The sequence below is a fragment of the Salvelinus namaycush genome, chromosome 39 (genome assembly GCF_016432855.1).
Source record: "Salvelinus namaycush isolate Seneca chromosome 39, SaNama_1.0, whole genome shotgun sequence".
In the NCBI taxonomy this organism is placed as follows: domain Eukaryota; kingdom Metazoa; phylum Chordata; class Actinopteri; order Salmoniformes; family Salmonidae; genus Salvelinus; species Salvelinus namaycush.
In genome coordinates this window covers 13,506,714-13,519,289 of record NC_052345.1, presented here as the reverse complement: position 1 = coordinate 13,519,289, position 12,576 = coordinate 13,506,714, and the positions used below count along the sequence as shown (strand labels likewise).

Below are 12,576 nucleotides of genomic sequence, written 5' to 3'. Positions count from 1 at the left end.
CACCCACTCGATGATCTCGTCCAGGTCACCTATTGTCACGTTCTTAGAAAGAGAAACAGAAAACAACAAACTGACAGCTAGTAGTTTTTATGTAACAAGATAGTTTTTTCACATGATCACTCCACCTTTGAAAGCAGAAGAAATGGGGGACTTACTATTTGTTTGAGGAATTTCCTGATAAGCTTTCTCTTACTGGAAAACAAACAAACAAACACCAGGAATTATTGGCAACTTAAACTAGTGCTTACATAGATTATATTTTTTCTGCACATAATGAGGTTCACAGCAGGACTCACGGGTGAGACTTCAGGAAGTTTGTTAGAGAGAACACCTCAGGTCCAATTGGACGGGAGGCATCATCGCTCTTAGCCTCGGACGTGACATCACTCGTTGGGGTCAGGAGGTCAACAACAGATGAAGAAGAGATCATTATCTCCCCATCAGGTGTCAAGGGACATAGGGGTTCTGAAACAGAAGACAGTCAGAATTACCACCCAACAAGCTAGTAACCACGGAAACGATTCTATTGAAGTTGTATAATCAGGAACAAACACTGTGTCACCAACACCCACCTGTTGTCTCCATTTTAGTAACTTTAGTGCCCTTCTTGATAGCTGGCAGGACACCTACAGAAAGAGGATCATAGACATTAGTTGATCCTTCCACCATATATCGTTTTAGAATTCTATCAATAAATCCAAGTATTTTGGAAGTGGAGATCAATACTCACTGTAACTGGTTGTTCGAGATAGAAGAGTTTGAGGCAGTGCCAACACACCAACTACTTGGCGGCTTAGTTTTTTCACCCCTGCCTTAGCCTCCCTAGCCCTTTTAGCCTTGATAGCCTCTCTGGCCTTCTTTTCTGCCTTTGCTATATTGGCCTCTCGGCTGGGCCCGGGGCCTTGCGGGGGCTTCGGCACAAAGTTCTGAGACAAATAACAACAGTGGGTGTCACGTTCCTGACCTTATTTCCTTTGTTTTGTCGTTGTTTAGTATGGTCAGGGCGTGAGTTGGGGTGGGCATTCTATGTTATGTGTTTCTATGTTGGGTTCATTTTCAATTAGCCTGATATGGTTCTCAATCAGGGGCAGGTGTTTTACGTTTCCTCTGATTGAGAACCATATTAAGGTAGGCTGTTCTCACTGTTTGGGTGTGGGTGATTGTTGCTGTGTCTGTGTTTGTTCACCACACGGTACTGTTTCGTTTCGTTCGTTCGTTTGTTCCTGTTCGTGCGTTCATTGTTTTATGTGTTCTCAAGTTCAGGTCTGTTAACGTCGTTTATTATTTTGTAGTTTGTTCAGGTGTATTTTCGTCTTCGTTATTATTATTACAATTATTATGTATTCAACCCACGCTGCGTTTTGGTCCGATCCTTGCTCCTCTTCAGACGAGGAGGAAGACGAGCGTTACAGTGGGGAAATCATATCACCATAGAAACCACATTTTTCACCATAGGCATGATGGTACTGAGTGACATGTCACATAAGGGTTAACCTTAGAATTACAATCCGAATTAAAATCTGAATTCCAATACTATTAGTTCTAACTAGTAGGTGGTCCATGTGTCTTAATGGCGTTATTATCGCGTTGTAAACTGGTTTTCAACCCGTCATATTACTAGATTGCAACCAACTGGCCTCCGTTACAACCAGACGTTTTGCAACAGAACTAAAAGCTGTTTCTTACCTTTCGAGGCCTGTCCTGGGGGCAGTATACCAGGGCTGGCAGGCTTAGTCCATCATGGCCAGCAGAATGGACATCTGTCTGGAGCATGTGCTCTCCAGCACTCGCTTGGAGCGTCCCAGCCTGGGGTATAGGAACATAAGGAAATACATTTAACTTTAGCCTTCCATTATTATGCCCACTTTTCCAACTATAAATCATAACCTTAGAATTACAATCAGAATTAAAATCTGAATTCCAATACTATCAGTTCTAACTGGTAGGTGGTCCATGTGTCTAAATGGCGTTATTATCTAATTTTAAACTGGTTTTCAACCCGTCATATTACTAGATTGCAACCAACTGGCCTCCGTTACAACCAGACGTTTTGCAACAGAACTAAAAGCAGGTTGGTTCCGATAATTACATTTTAGGTCAAGTTAGGCCCTAGAAATGTCTTGCTCATTATTCATTTGAGCCAACGTTATTTCTGAATATTCACCTTGCATTTGGAACCTATTTCCCTTTATAGCACTTTGCTGTCACAAAGTTTGAATGAGAGGAGGCGGCTGCCATTGTTTGTGCGGAGAGTGAGGCATGATTCCTTGTTCAACTTGATTGAATCGGGCAACTGGCTAACTACTGTAAACTGAGTTACTGGGTGGTCGCTGGTCCAATCCTTGTTTCTAGCTAGGTAAATTGTAATGATTATGTGCCAAATGTATTCGCTTCCCATTTTGCGTTCTGTCCAACTTTGGCGGTGTGAGTGCGGCCTGCTACTAGCATTATTAACAGCCTAGCCGTTACCTAGCTTGTCTTGTTTTGCACGCTTTGTACAAAATAATAAAATGCAGTACTACAGGATATTTCTTAACGTAGCTCTTTATTAGCTAGCTATAACTGGCATGTTAACGTATCGCCAACCAGGATCAAAACGACCATCACCTAACCATTTGGGTGGTCTTAACCAATCATAGAAGAAATAACATCTTAACATTTCAAACAAATACAATACCAAAGCATTGCAAGTGAACTTTCAATAACAAGTTTACAGTCTGGAACTCTTTTAGGGCAGCGATCCGCCTACACCCTTTGACATTTCACAGGTCTAGGAAAGCTCTGGGCTTGACCTCTCTTCCTGACCTTGTGCGATATGATGCTGAGCATGCTTCTGTGTCAGTCAACAGTTCTTGTGGTGTTGCAGGTAAGTATGGTGTATGTTGTGCTGTGTGTGTGTTTAGTCCATCACGTTCTCTTTCAGGGGAACAGTTCATCTCATCAGTGTGTTGTTCTTTTGTGTTCAGTAGGTGACGACGATTGCGGCGGTACACCGCTCCTTCTGCGGTGCGGACGTGATATGAACGTTCAGTGTCAGCTGACCTGTCGTAGTATCGCTTTTGTTGTTGTCTCTGTGCACGTTTTTCATGCATTTCCTTGTAGCTGACGACCTCAGGTTGTAGCTGCTGGTTGGTGCTGGGAAGAATTGAGCGAAGTCTGTGGCTCATCAACAGCTGGGCTGGTGATTTGAAGTTGTCAACTGGAGTGTTGCGGTATTCAAGGAGACTGAGGTAGGGGTCTCTCTTGTCTGCTTTTGCTTTATCCATGAGTGATTTAGCAATCTGCACAGATTTTTCAGCAAAGCCATTACTTTGAGGGTAATGCGGGCTTGTGGTGACATGTGTAAACTCCCATGCTTTTGTGAAGGATTCAAACTCATTTGATTTGTAACAGGGCCCATTGTCAGATATTAAAGTCTCTACAATGCCATGCCTGGCAAAGGCTGCTTTCAGCTTGTGTATCACAGCTGCAGATGTGGTGCTGTGAAGCTTGTCGAGTTCGAAGTATCTGCTGTAGTAGTCCACTGTTACGATGTAGTCCTCGTTGTTCCAGGTAAACAGATCGGTTGCCACGACCTGCCAGGGTCGGTCTGGAATACAGTGAGGTAACATTGGCTCTTTGGTGTTTGAGGGGCGTCGTTCAAGACATATGGCGCATTTACCAACAATGTCCTCTATTTGTTTGCACATTCCGGGCCAAAACAAAATGTCCCGTGCTCTCTGTTTGCACTTTTCCATGCCCATGTGTCCAGCATGGATCTTTGTCAAAATCTCTTCTCTGAGACTGGTAGGAATAATGATTTTCTCTCCTTTGAAAATTATTCCGTTGATCTGTGATAGTTCATCACGATGGTTCCAGAATTCTGAGACACTCTGAGGGCATTTTCTCCTCTCCTCAGGCCATCCATCCTGTATGACTTTCCTCAGCTGTGCGAGTTGTGAGTCCTTTTCTGTTTCTGCTTGGATCTCCTTCAGTTTTGTGTCACTAACTGGTAAGTTGCTGTACACAGTGTGCACTTGCATGTCCATGCCTTCACTGAGGCTGCTGTCCTTATAGGTAAGAAACTTCCTGGAGAGTGTGTCTGCGACAGGGATGTCTTTGCCTGGACGGTGAGTGATTGTGAACTCGTATTTTTGTAGTTGAAGGATCATTCTCTGTAGCCTTGGCGGGGCTGCGGCTAGTGGTTTCCTCATGATTGACTCAAGGGGCTTGTGGTCGGATTCCACAATGACTTGTCGTCCATATATGTACTGATGGAAACGTTTACATCCGAACAGAATGGCGTAGAGCTCCTTTTCAATTTGAGCGTAGTTGATTTCACAGTCTGTGAGAGATTTGGAAGCGTAGCCGATGGGCTTTCCTTCTTGCAGTAGCACTGCACCTAGTCCATACTTCGACGCGTCCACTTGGAGTCTGAGCTCTTTGTCGGGGTCGTAGTAGGCAAGGATTGGTCCTGGTTCTCTCGTGATCAAGTCTTTCACATTCTGGAAAGCAATGTCGTGTTGCTTGTCCCAGAGAAACTCACTGGACTGCTTTAGCAGTTGACGCAGGGGTGCATTAGCATTGGAGAGGCTGGGTGCGAACTTGGCTAAGTAGTTGACCATGCCAAGCACTGTTTCCAGCTCTGCACGGTTCTTTGGTGGCTCCATTTCTTTTATGGCTAAGATCTTCTGTGGATCTGGCTTGATTCCAGTCGCTGTAAGAAGATGTCCGAAGTAGCTGACCTCTGTAGCGCCGACTGTGCTCTTCTCGGGGTTGAGCCGGACTCCTCTCTCGCGGGACCTTTGCAGCATCGCGCGGAGGTTTCGGTCGTGCTCCTCTTTGGTTCGACCATAGACAAGGATGTCGTCCACAATTGCCACAAATCCGTCGAGGCCTTCGTACACTTCGTCGATCTTTCACTGAAACTCGTCTTGGGCTGAGATAATCCCAAAAGGCAGGCGACGGAACCTGTAGCGTCCAAACGGTGTGTTGAATGTTGTGAGCTTAGATGACTCTTCTGTGACCTTGATAGCCCAGTAGCCTGATCTAGCGTCCATGACACTGAAGTAGCGTGCTCCCGCTAGCTTGTGTGTGATGCCATCTAGCGTCGGTAAAGGATAATGGGTGCGTTTGATAGCCTTGTTCAAATCTCTTGGGTCGAGACATACTCTGAGCTTGCCTGTGCGTGGTTTCTCCACCACCACTAAGGCGTTTACCCAGTCAGTCGGTTCTGTAACCTTGGTGACTATGTCAGATTGCTCCATGCTCTCCAACTCTTTCTTCAGACGGGCACGGAGAGCAAGGGGAATCTTTCTCGGTGGGTAGACCACAGGGGTTGCGTCTGGGTCAAGGTGAATGGTACATTCTCCTGGGAATAATCCTATTCCTGTAAAAACATCAGCAAACTCCTCCAGTACATTGTCTGTCTCTACTGGTGCTGTCACTGATAAAACTAGCTTGATGAGGTCCATGTCTAAACATGCTTTAAGACCTAGCACTGCAGGTGCTCTAGTAAACATGCTTTAAGACCTAGCACGGCAGGTGCACTAGTGTCAACAACATAAAAGTTTAACATCATGTCACTTTCCTTGTATTTGCATTTGAAAGTGCATGTGCCTTTTACTGGGAGCTGTTCACCACCATAACCAGTCAGTCTGCGCGTGGTGGACTGTAGCTCGCACTCAGATGTCAAGCTGCGGTACTTATTCAGAGGAATAATGTTTACTTGTGCACCAGTGTCCAGTTTGAACTTTAGCTTTGTGCCTTGTGTTCCTATCTCAATGTCAGCAAAGGCTTGCTCTGTCTCTGATATTTGACATTTCTGTGTCACTGAATCAATAAACAGTTTGATTTGATTGACATTTCATCTTCACTCATAGTGTGTACTGTTTTTCCACGGTAAGCTCTGCACACTTTTGCAAAGTGATTCCATTTTCCACATTTAGTACACTGTTTGCCTTTAGCTGGGCAATTTCCTTGTTCGCCATGCACTTTGTATCCACAATATCCACATGTTTTGGGGCGTTTTGAGTGTGTGTCGCTCTGTTTTGGAGTTATGTTTCGCTCTGTTCTAAAACGCGCTCTCTGCGCACCGGAGGTGTGCTTTGATGTCTGCCTGACTGCGTGCACTGCTTGTTCACGTGATGCGCTCTTGCTGCCGCGCGAAATGGTTTTCATCTGAGCCTGCGCTAGCTCGTGAGATCTGGCTATGTCGATAGCTTTGTCCAGCGTTACCTCAGACCCAACATTCAAAAGTTTCTCTCTCACTCGCGGTGAGTGTATTCCAAATACAATACGGTCCCTGACCATCTCATCCTTGTTTGCATCATCAGTCTTTCACAAGCAGACGCAGCTCTGTCACAAACTGTTCAAAAGACTCGCTAGCTCCCTGTACTTTCTCATGGAATTTGTACCTAGCGAATATCGTATTGGTCTTCGGCACAACATATGCTTCAAAACGATCGTGGTATGTTTTCAGTACCTTTGATTCAGCCTCGGTAAGTGTCCATGTGTTGTAAATATCTCTCCCTTTTTCACCGATCCAGAGGAGCTGCACTTTAAAAACCTGTTAAGGCTAGGGGGTGCTGTTGTCACTATTTATGGAAATCGTGTAATTTTTGAAACGGCTTCCTACAAACTTCTTGATCGTACAATATGCATATTATTATTATTATTGGATAGAAAACAGTCTATAGTTTCTATAGCCGTTGAAATTTTGTCTCTAAGTGGAACAGAACTCATTCTACAGCAATTTCCCTGACATGGAGTCAGATTTCACACATTTTGGCCCCTGTTCTGGAGTCAGTTTTAAGGCCACTGTTATTCCTATGAGTATACGGACACTGCTTACGTCTTCCCCTGGATGCCTTTACGTGATGACGCTTTGAACGGTATCGATTGCCCAATCACAGCCACTATAAATGAAAAAATCCTGTAGGTAGGACCTCTTTTCTAGGTGCGTCATGCGCGCGGAGGATACCGACCTACTGTTTTTCCAAGCATTAGTGTAGCCTGTTATATTTCTCCGGTCATATTTTTACTCGTTATAGGAGTTAAAAACATCATAAGGTAGTTAATTTAAAGCGTTTTATAGCAATTTATATCCGTTTAGTGCGATTTTGGGACATTTATTTCTGAGCCACTGTGAATCTCTGGGCACCGTTCCAGTTCATGCCGAACGCAATGTGCATTTCTGCATGGCAAGAGGACAGCTTTCGACCAAAAGACGATTAGACCCAAGAAAGGATTCTTTGCCCAAGATTCTGATGGAAGAACAGCTCAAAGTAGGAACAATTTATTATGATAAATCGTGTTTCTGTCGAAAAATGTTAGTGGCTTAGGACGCCATCTTTTTTGACGTAGCTTCGCTTGGCGCAAACTGTATTGAAAAGTAAGGATAATTTAAAAAATGTAATTCCGCGATTGTATTAAGAATTAAATTGTCTATCAATCGCTGTCCACCCTATATTTTTTAGTCACGTTTATGAGTATTTATGTATACGACTAGATCACTGTCTAATATGGCGCACGGCATTTTCTGACCAGCTCGGCTACTTTTCTCATTGTATAACCACGATTTTGGTGGCTAAATATCCACATTTTCGAACAAACTGTATATGTATGTTGCAATATGATGTTACAGGAGTGTCATCTGAAGAATTCTGAGAAGGTTAGTGAAAAAATTAATATCTTTTGGCGATGTTGACGTTATCGCGCTCTTTGGCTAGAATCAATGCTGGGGTAACGTTTGCATATGTGGTATGCTAATATAACGATTTATTGTGTTTTCGCTGTAAGACACTTAGAAAATCTGAAATATTGTCTGTATTCACAGGATCTGTGTCTTTCGATTAGTGTATGCTGTGTATTTTTACGAAATGTTTTATGATTAGTAATTAGGTAAGACACGTTGCTCTATCTATTTATTCTAGTCGATTTGTGACGGTGGGTGCAATTGTAAACTATGATATCTACCTGAAATATTCACATTTTTCTAACAAAACCTATCCTATACCATAAATATGTTATCAGACTGTCATCTGAGGAGGTCTTTTCTTGGTTAGTGGCTATCAATATCTTAGTTTAGCCGAATTGGTGATAGCTAGTGGTGTTGGTGGACAAAGAAAAAATGGTCTCTTTTGCTAAGGTGTTTACCTAATAGATTTACATATTGTGTCTTCCCTGTAAAACATTTTAAAAATCGGACATGTTGGCTGGATTCACACGATCTGTATCTTTCATTAGCTGTATTGGACTTGTTAATGTGTGAAAGTTAAATATTTAAAAAAAATATTTTTTTTGAATTTCGCGCCCTGGCTTTTCAGTGGGGGGGGGGGGGTGCCGCTAGCGGCACCCCAGTCCTAGACAGGTTAACTCTTCTCCTTTGTCCCTCAGAGGACCCGTGAACATCAGCGCCACATGCTGTTTGAACTTACGCCATGCATCAGGTAAGTTTGTAGACTCCCAGTCCATTCGAGGTGAAGGAACTCCAGAAAAATCCATCTTTTAAGACCTTTTACTCTGACACCATGTCTTGTTTTGCACGCTTTGTACAAAATAATAAAATGCAGTACTACAGGATATTTCTTAACGTAGCTCTTTATTAGCTAACTATAACTGGCATGTTAACGTATCGCCAACCAGGATCAAAACGACCATCACCTAACCATTTGGGTGGTCTTAACCAATCATAGCACAGTATGATATGGCGGTAAAATGCATCCAATTACAATTCAGTATGTTTACGCATATGAATATTACATAGCTAATGTTATGTAGGAATACACGACGAGTGTTTCCCAAACTCGACGGGGGACGTGCACCCCTTGGAGGCCCAAGGACCGAATATGGGAAAATCCTGTGTTAGACGGGATTGGAATCCTGTGTTAGACGGGATTGGAATCCTGTCTTAGACTGAATTGGAATCCTCATTTAATATAACTAAGGTTAGATGGTGAGGAATTTTACATAGATTATTGAATTGGCATTTCAATTAACCTTCTGAATTTACTGTATTGTTGATACAGCCCCCCCCCCCCTCCCAAACTAGTCTCCAGTCTTTCCTAGCTTCAACTAATGCAAGTACCCCTTCTCTAGAATGGCAGAGAACGACGTTGACAACGAGCTGTTGGACTATGAAGAGGATGAGGAGCCTCAGGTTGCCTTGGAGACCGCCACACCTGCGGGCAAGAAGGAGGTAAAGGGCTCTTACGTCTCCATCCACAGCTCTGGCTTCCGAGACTTCCTGCTCAAACCAGAGCTGCTCCGCGCCATTGTCGACTGGCTTTGAACATCCCTCTGAAGGTGAGCCTCACAGGCACTGCCCACCTTCAACCAAGGACTGTGTTTGACTTTGTCCATTCTGTGTATGTCAAATGGCACCCTATTCCTGATATAGTGTACCATTATTGAGCTGGGCCGATAGGGCTTTGTTCAAAACTAGTGCTGTGTGTGTCTGGGCCCTGGTCGAAAGTAATCCACTATATATATGTTGTTATTTGGGACTCGGACTATGAGTTATACATGTATGCCCCTTCAAGCATCACATCATACTTAAACTGGTCACCTCTGTATACCTGTCGCAAGACCCACTGGTTGATGCTTATTTATAAAACCCTCTAGGCCTCACCCCCCCCTCCCCTATCTGAGATATCTACTGCAGCCCTCATCCTCCACATGCAACACCTGTTCTGCCAGTCACATTCTGTTAAAGGTCCCCAAAGCGCACGCATCCCTGGGTCGCTCCTCTCTTCAGTTTTCTGCAGCTAGTGACTGGAACGAGCTGCAACAAACACTCAAACTGTACAGTTTTATCTCAATCTCTTCATTCAAAGACTCAATCATGGACACTCTTACAAAGCAGCCACAACTGTCAGTGTGATGTATTGTTGTCTCTACCTTCTTGCCCTTTGTGCTGTTGTCTGTGCCCAATGTTTGTACCATGGTTTGTGCTGCTACCATGCTGTGTTGTCTTGTGTTGATGCCTTGCTATGTTCTTGTCTTAGGTCTCTCTTTATGTAGTGATGTGTGTATTGTCCTATTTAAAAAAATAAAATGTAATCCCAATCCCCGCAGGAGGCCTTTTGGTAGGCCGTCATTGTAAATAAGAATTTGTTCTTAACTAACTTCCCTAGTTACGTTTCTGTCTTTCAGTCCAACACGAGTGCATCCCACAGGCCATCCTGGGCATGGACATCCTGTGCCAGGCCAAGTCTGGTATGGGCAAGACGGCTGTGTTTGTACTGGCCACCCTGCAGCAGATTGAGCCTGTGGACGGGCAGGTGAGTGGTTGAATAATGAAATTAATCTCTACATTGTGGAAGCAGCAACTGAATTGCTGTTACATTGAAGCCTAGACCTCCTGCACTAAAAATAGCTTTCAATGGAGAATCCATTGAGTGCTTTGTAGTTTAGGAATAGGCTTAATCTGAAACTGGGGATACTTGCATAAGAAAGTGTTTACTTCTAATCTCCAACTTTATTTAACCTTTTATTTGGACTAGGCAAGTCAGTTAAGAACAAATTCTTATTTACAATGACGGCCTACCCCGGTTTAACCCTAATGACGCTGGGCCAATTGCAGTCTGAATTTGTTCTCCTTTTAATCTCACTGTTTACACAGCTTTTCTATCCTATTGGATAATCTTGTGTGCTTTTTGTTTCTCTGCTGTCCAGAGAGCTCTGTATTAAACATCCTCCCCTACCTCTCTCTCTGTCTACCAGGTGTCTGTGCTGGTGATGTGCCACACACGAGAGCTGGCCTTCCAGATCAGCAAAGAGTATGAGCGCTTCTCCAAGTACATGCCCACCGTCAAGGCAGCCGTGTTCTTCGGGGGCCTGTCCATCAAGAAGGACGAGGACGTGCTGAAGAAGAATTGCCCCCACATTGTGGTGGGAACACCCGGCCGCATCCTGGCCCTCATCCGCAACAAGACCCTCAACCTGAAGAACGTGAGGCACTTTGTCCTGGACGAGTGTGACAAGATGCTGGAGCAGCTGGGTGAGTAGGACAGGGGGGCTGATGCCAGATGTGAGTGACGGGAGTAAGGAGTAAGTTGAAATGTCACAGATGAATGGTCAATTGAAAACATGTGTTCCAATGTACCTACTAGCATACCACTTAGAATGCACTTCTAATACACTGTCATACTAAGTAGTAGTGGATCTTGGAACAGAATGTGATAGAGGGTGTGACTTAAGTAAGGATTTAGCCAAAACATAGGAAAGTATTTACATTTTATGTAGTCCTCGGATTTCAGGCTGAGTGGGTTGACTTTTTTTGTGACGGCCATATTTTCCTATCGTCTCTCCCTCAGACATGAGGCGTGATGTTCAGGACATCTTCAGGCTCACACCCCACGAGAAGCAGTGCATGATGTTCAGCGCCACCCTAAGCAAAGAGATCCGCCCTGTCTGTCGCAAGTTCATGCAGGATGTACGTTGGAAGGGGTTCTCATAACTCGTGGTTATGTACATGTTCTGAAACTTAAAGTAGCAGTTTTACACACACACACACAAACACACAGATTAACCCATCTCCCTAAATTGCACTTTGAAGAGGCAATCGGCAGGCCTCTTTAGCATCCTAGGTTTTCATAACTGTGACCTTAATTGCCTATCGTCTGTAAGCTGTTAGTGTCTTAAAGACCGTTCCACAGGTTCATGCTCATTAATTGTTTATGGTTCATTGAACAAGCATGGAAAACAGTGTTTAAACCCTTTACAATGAAGATCTGTGAAGGTATTTGGATTTTTACGAATTATCTTTGAAAGACAGGGTCCTGAAAAAGGGACGTTTCTTTTTTTGCTGAGTTCATATACATTCATTATATCGGTCCATGGCCCTGTACAGCAGATGTTATCTAGAATCGAGATGAATCTAATGAATAAGTTGCTTTGACGGTAAGCTTGAATGAAGACCAGACACATTTGGGCTAATTAGAATATCATGTCATCCGGTGAAGCTCCCTCAGAATACCCAAGTTCCCTAAACGCAACCACATTTAGAACAAGAATTGCTTCCTGAATTCCTAGTTTAGCTATAAGCGCCCTCCTGATAATCACGTTTCCATGAATACCAAGGGGAACATGGCTTTAAAATACACATTTCCACCATCCTCCCTCCAAAGGAATTGCGATGTGACTAATCATTTATTCTGCAATGGTAGTGAGTGTATTGTCGGAGGGGGGCTAGGCCGATTTGACCCTGATCAGGTCTGTGATTCAATAAGATACAGATTAAAAGGATCACCAGCACTGCTGCGTTAACCTCAAATGGACTACAAACAGATTAAACTATGTATACTTACATAACCCCGGATGCCCTTGCATTTGCCTAGGCATTAACAGAAAATATACACATAAACGATACACGGGATGTCCATGGGATTGGTTTAAGCCTCACTTTTCCAAAGTAGATGAACCAACCAGATCCCCTTTTCTGGGGCACTGATCGAAACATTGTGTCACCAGTTGATTGTGTGTTCATTCAGCTCTATATTAACGCCATATGAAACCTCCCTCTGGGGTTAACCTTAGCATGCCTTCACTAGCAAAAAGAATACATCTGAAGGACAAATAACCTGCGTTGTATAG

General features: G+C 43.8%; 1 long non-coding RNA gene and 1 pseudogene across 1 annotated transcript; one reads left to right on the top strand and one right to left on the bottom strand.

Moving 5' to 3' along the window:
- Positions 1 to 428: 428 nt before the first annotated feature.
- LOC120032377 lies at positions 429 to 824 on the bottom strand. Its single transcript, XR_005473818.1, has 3 exons — positions 731 to 824; positions 573 to 626; positions 429 to 465 (listed from the first exon to the last, which is right to left on the bottom strand). It is a non-coding gene; the product is annotated as an uncharacterized LOC120032377 (long non-coding RNA).
- Positions 825 to 6,194: 5,370 nt separating this feature from the next.
- On the top strand, positions 6,195 to 11,634 carry LOC120032391 (annotated as a pseudogene).
- The last annotated feature ends 942 nt before the right edge of the window (positions 11,635 to 12,576 follow it).